Source organism: Fukomys damarensis, unplaced genomic scaffold, assembly GCF_012274545.1.
Source record: "Fukomys damarensis isolate Sample0158 unplaced genomic scaffold, DMR_v1.0_HiC HiC_scaffold_13, whole genome shotgun sequence".
In the NCBI taxonomy this organism is placed as follows: domain Eukaryota; kingdom Metazoa; phylum Chordata; class Mammalia; order Rodentia; family Bathyergidae; genus Fukomys; species Fukomys damarensis.
The window spans coordinates 2,956,729-2,963,484 of record NW_022900925.1 but is presented as its reverse complement, the minus strand read 5'-3'; positions in this window follow the sequence as shown (position 1 = coordinate 2,963,484).

Genomic DNA, 6,756 nt, shown 5'->3' with positions numbered 1-6,756 from the left:
AGGGCCAATGTAGACATCAGTGCTACCATTCCAAATCTGAATATAACAAACTTAAGCTTCACAACTAAATTGGGGATCCTTAACCCAACAATTATGGAGTAGAATCACAAGATTAATTTTAACAGCCCTGTATTTCTTTTTTTAAATTAATCAATTTTATTGGTACACTTAAGGTATACGATATAATGACATTCATCATTGGAAATTTGCACCTTTACATAATCTATCTTGGTTCTTATTTTTCCCCCATTCCTCTGCCCTCCCTTCAACCCCTCCACCCCTCCCTATCTACAAAGACTTTGTTTCCATTTTTTCCTCTTCTCATGTTAATTCCATTCCCATCTTTCTTTTCCCTACCTCTCTCATTTCTCTTTCCACTTTGCATCATTTCTTCCTATTTCAAATTATCTATTATAACTTTTAGTCCTTTTTTACGCTTTCAGTTTCTCAAACTAGAGAAACTATTTGGGTATTTACACGTGTGTCCTATTTATTTCACTGAAGAGTATCACCTCAATGTGCATCCATTGAACTATAAATGTCTCTAGTTTCTCATTCTTTATGGCTTAGTACTCCACTTTACTTTTTAAAAACACATTTTTTTTTATCCAGTCTCCTGTTGATGGGCAATTGGGCTGCTTCCAAATTTTAGCTATCACAAATTGTGCTGCTATGAACATGAGTGCACATGTATCATTGTAATATGATTCTTTTTATTCTTTGGGAAAGGTAACTGGCAGGGGGATAGAAGGGTCAAATGAGACTTCTAATCCCAGTTTTTTGAGGTATCTCCACATGGATTTTTAAAGTGGTTGCACCAGTCTACTCTCCCACCAGCAGTGGAGCAGGGTTCCTCTTGCCCCACAGCCCCGCCAGCATTTGTCATTGGTTGATTTCATGATAGCAGCCATTCTTTGTGGGGTGAGGTGGAATCTGAGTGTTGTTTTCATTTGCATCTCTCAAATGACCAGTGATGTGGAACCATTTTTCATGTGTTTATTTGCTATTTCTACTTCTTTGTCTGAGAAATGTCTGTTCATTCCAGATGCCCATTTTTGGATTGGGTTTTTTAATTTGGGAGTTGTGATTTTCCAAGTTCCTTATATATTCTAGATAGTAGACCTTTGTCTGAGGAAGAGCTGGTGAAAAGTTTTTCCCATATTGTAGGTCATCTCTTCATACCACTGGCTGTTTATCTTGATGTGCAGAAGCTTTTTAATAAGAAGAGATCCCACTTGCTGATCGTGCTAGTCCACGAGCAACTGAGATTTTGTTCATAAAATCTTTTCCTACACCAATGTCTTTAAGAGTTCTACCTAACCACTTTTCCAGCCAGTTTAGTTTTTCTGTTTCAATATTTAGATCTTTAATTCATTTCAATTTTAGTTGAGCACATGGTGAGAGATATAGGTCTAGTTTTAATCTTTGTTATGTTGAAACCCAGTTTTTCACAACCTGCAAAAGATTAAAACTAGACACTTATCTTTCACCATGCACTAAACTAAAATCCAAGTGGATTAAAGATCTAAATATTAACAATGAAACATGAAACTTGCTGGAATATAAGTTAGGCAGAACTTCTGAAGACATTGACTTAGGAAAAGACTTTATGAACAAATCCTCAGCAGCACGGGAACTAGCACAAAGAATCAACAACTGGGATCTCATGTTGTTAAAAAGCTTCTGCACTGCAAAAGAAACCACCAACAGAGCTAAGAGAGAGCCTACAATATGAGAAAAAATGTTACCAGCTGGTCCTCAGACAAAGGACTATTATCTAGAATATATAAAGATCTCAAAACAATTGCCACCCCAAATATAAAGATCCAATTCAAAAATGGGAATCTGAGATGAACAGACATTTCTCGGACAAAGATATAAAAGCAGCACATAAACATATGAAAAAATGTTCCACGTCACTGGTCATTCAATAGATGCCTATGAAAACAACAGAGATTCCACCTCATCCCAGAAAGAATGGCTGCTATCAAGAAATCAACCAATAACAAATGTCAGCAGAGCTGTGGGGAGAAAGGAACCCTTCTCCACTTCTGGTGGGAGTGTAGACGGGTGCAACTACTGTGGAAATCCATATGGAGATACCTCAAAGAGCTGGGACTAGAGGTACCATTTGACCCAGCCATCCTTCTGCTGGGTATCTTTCCAAAAGAATTAAAAGAATCATACCACAGTGATATATGCACACCAATGTTTATAGAGGCACAGTTTCTAATAGCTAAAACTTGATAACGGACCAATTGGAGACTGAATAAAGAAGATGTGGTTTTTCTGTAAAATGGAATACTACTCAGCCATAAAGAATGAGAAACTAGAGTCGTTCATAGGAAAATGGATGCACATTGAGGCCATACTCTTAAGTGAAATAAATAAGACACACATTTAAATACCAAATATTTTTTCTGGTGTGAAAAACTAAAAAAAGTGTAAATAAGATCCAAATTGTATAATTGACAATATGAAATAGGAAAAAAAAAAGAGTGAAAGGTGTAGGGGAAATGGGATGGATAGAGAAAAGGAAATAAGAGAAAAAAATATGAGAAAACAAAAAATGGAAACAAACTCTTTGTAAATAGAGAATGGTGGAGGCGGTTAAGGGAGGGCAGGGCTATGGGGAAAAAATGAGAACCAAAATATGTCATGCAAAGGTACAAGATTCAAATGATAAGTGTAACTGTACTGTATATTTAAAATGTACCAATAAACTCAATGAGAAAAAAAAAGAAAAGAAACCCAGTTTTTCCAGCACCATTTATTAAAGAGTCTCTCCTCCAGTGAGGGTGTTTAGCTGCTTTGTCAAAAATGAGGTGGCTGAGTGTGTTTGGACTTGTTTCTGCATCTTCTAATCTGTTCCTCTGGGGCTCATGTCTGCTTGTTTGCCAGTACTATGTTGTTTTTATCACAGTAGCTTTGTAATATAGTCTCAAGTCAGGGATTGTGATGCCTAGAAGTGCTTTAGCTATTCTAGGTTGCTTCTTGTTCCAAATGAATTTTTGCATCGTTTTCTCAAGCTGTGTGAAGTATGCTGCTGGGACTTCAATTGGGATTGCACTGAGTCTATATAGCAATTTTGGAAGTATGGCCATTTTCACTATGTTGAATCTTCCTAGGAGCAAGGGACATCTTTCCATTTTCTGATATCCTCTCCAATCTCTTTTTTTCAGAGTGTTGTAGTTTTCAGAGCAGAGGTCTTTGAGTTCTTTTGTTAGGTGGATTCCTAGGTATTTCAATCTTTTGGATGCATTGTGAAAAGGATTGTTTGTCCCACTTCTCTCTCCGTGAGTCTGTTTTTCATATACAGGAAAGCTATTGATTTTTGTGTGTTGACCTTGTATCCAGCTACTTTGCTGAATTTGGTTATTAAGTCTAGAAGAGTTCTTGGGGTCTTCTAACTAGAGTATTATTTTGTCTGCAAATAATGACAAATTTGACTCCTTCATTTCTTATCCTTATTCCTTTTAGTTCTTTCTCTTGTCTAATATTTCTAAAACTGTATTGAACAGGAGTGGTGATAGTGGACATCCTTGTCTTGTTCCTGAATTTAGTGTGAAGGATTTCAGTTTTTGACCAGTTAATATGATATTGGCTATTGGTTTTTCCTGGATGGCTTTTATCAGATTGAGGTAGAGATTAATTTTTTGGAGGGTTTTTATCATAAATGTGTGTCAGATTTTGTCAAATGCTTTTTCTGCATCTATTGAGATGATCATATGGCTTTTGTCCTTGGCTCTATTAATATAGTGTATTACATTTATTGATTTGTGTATGTTGAACAATCCCTGCATCCCTGGGATGAATCCCACTTGTCAGGGTGTGTGATCTTCTTAATGATCTCTTGCGTTCTATTTGCTAGTATCTTTTAAAGATTTTTGCATCTATGATCATGAGTGAGATGGCCTATAGTTCTCTTTTTAGGATGGGTCTTTCTCTGCTTTGGGGATCAGGGTGAAGCTTACTTCTAGACATGATTTTGGGAGTATTACTTCCCTTCCTATTTCATTGAAGAGTTTAAACAGGAGTGGCAGTAGTTCCTCTCTAAATGTCTTGTAGAATTCAACAGTGAAGCCATCAGGACCCAGATTTTTTTTTAGTTGATAAGTTTTTTGTAATGGTTTCAATTTAATTGATTGATATTGGGTTGTTTAGAATTTTTAGGCCATCTTCATTTAACTTTGGTAATTCTTACAGATCTAGGAATCTGTCCATTTCTTCTGTATTTTTCATTATATTGGCATATAGGTTCTCAAAGTAGGTATTGATGATCATCTGGATTTCTGCTGGGTCCATTGTAATTTCACCCTTTTCATTCCTAATTGCATGAATTTGGGGATTTTTTTTCCTTTTTTTTTTATAAGGTTGGCTAAGGGTTTAATCAGTTTTGTTTATCCTTTCAAAGAACCAACTCTTGATTTCATTGATTTTTTGGTGTTGTTTTCTTAGTCTCCACTGCATTAATTTCTTCACTGATCTTTATAATTTCCTCCATTGTATGATCTTGGGCTTGACCTACTCTTCTTTTTCTAGAAGCTTGAGGTTTAGTATCAGGCTGTGTAATTGAGTAATTCTGTTTTCCTAAAATGAGTATTCACTGTTATGAATTTCCCTCACAAGACTGCTTTCATTGTGTCCCATAGATTCTGATATGTTGTATTGTCATTGTCATTTAATTGTAGGAACTGTCTGATTTCTTCTTTAATTTCCTTTGTGACCCATTGGTTATTCACAAGTGTGTTGCTTAATTTCCATGTACTTAAGAAATTTTTTGCTGTTTCTTTTGCTATTGGTCTCCAATTTCATCATACTATGGTCTCATTATATACAGGGGATAACTTGAATTCCTTTGCTTAAACATTTTGTATGATTGAGTATGTAGACTATATTGGAAAATGAGCCATGTGCAGCTGAAAAGAATTTGTATTCTGATTTTATGGGGTGCAACACTCTCTAAACATCTGTTACATTCATTTGTTCAAGAGTTTGATTGATTTCTGTTACTTCATTGTTTACATCCTGTGTGGTTGATCTATTTGTGACAGTGGAATATTGAGGTTCCCCCACTACTATTGCATTAGTGCTTATATGATTTTTCATATCTGTTAGTATTTGTTTTATGCAATTGGGTGCACTATTGTTTGATGCATAAATATTTATGATTGTCATCTCTTCCTCTTGGATTGTTCCCTTTACAAGGATGTAGTGTCCTTAATCAGGGTTGGTTTGAAATCCACTTGATCTGCAAAGAGGATAGCTACTCCTACTTTCTTGTGGGTTCCTGTCACATGGAGTATTATTTTCCATCCTTTAACTTCAATCTATGAGTTTCTTTTTGAATTAAGTGTGTTTCTTGTATACAGCATATGGTTGGATTTTGCTTCTTCACCCATTCTGCCAGTCTCTGTCTTTTGATTGGTGAATTGATACCATTAACATTGATGGCTTTGAGGATATACTCCTACGTGAGACAAATAAGTCACACATATGTAAATACTGAATAGTTTCTCTGGTGTGAATAAACTATAATAGTACGTAAGATCCTAATGCTATAATGGACAATGTGAAATAGGAAGAAAGGGGCTAAAGATGTAGGGGAAATGGGAAGGGCAGGGGAAAGGTAATAGGGGAAAAGAAAAAAATATGAGAAAATGAAGAAATGGAAATGAAGTGTTTGTAAAGGTGGACGGAGGAGGGGTGAAGGGAGGGCAAGGACAAGGGGAAATAATGAGAACCAAGACCTGTCATGTAAAGGTACAAGATCCCAATAATGAATGTAACTATACTGTATACCTAAAATGTATCAATAAACTCAATGAGGAAAAAATGAAAAAAAACACTGATGGCTATCACTGATATATATTAACTTATCCTTGCCATGATTTTTTCTTTTTGTTGGGTTCTTTCCCCTTTGCATTTAATTTCTTGTCATGCCTGATGGATTCATTATTCTGGGCTTCCTGGGGTTGTGTTCCTCATTGACTTTTCCTAGGATATTGTTTAAAATTTTATTTAGTGCTGGTTTAGTATTCATGAAGTTCCTGAGGTGCTCTTTGTCATGAAAGTAACTTATTTCTCCCTCAATATTGAAACATAGTTTTGCAGTGTACATCAATCTGGGTTGGAGGTTGTTTTCCTTCAGTGTTTGAAGTCACTCCATGTTCTTCTTGCCTTGTGGGTTTGTGCTAAGAAATCTGCTGTGATTCTGATGAGCTTTTCTTTGTATGTGATTTGTTTCTTTCCTCTAACTACTTATAGAATTTTTTCTTCTGCGGCTTCTGGAATCTTAACTATTATATGTCTATGTGTAGAATTTTTTGATCACAGCTAGTTGGGGTCCTATATGCCTCACTTAGTTGTATGTCAGGTTTTTTCCCCTATTTGGGAAGTTTTCTGCCATTACTTCAGTGAACAGTGTTTTTTGGGGGGGTGGTTCATGTCATCTTCCCTCTCTCCTGTTTCTTCCTTGACTCCAATCAGTCTTATGTTATTCTTCTTTGAACCATCTAGCAGATGCTGAATTGATTTCTTATGGTCCCTTACTATTTTTAAGAGATTTTTCTTTTCCTGGTCAGTAATTGCAATCTTGTCTTCTATATCTGAAATTCTGTCCTTGCATTGGCTTGTTCTGCTGTGCAGACTTTCAATGGAGTTTTTAATGTCTTGGAAATCTGTTTGCATCGGTTTAATGGATTCCATTTGTTTCCTCTGTTGGGATTCCATCATGTTTCTCAGCTCCTCTTTTTT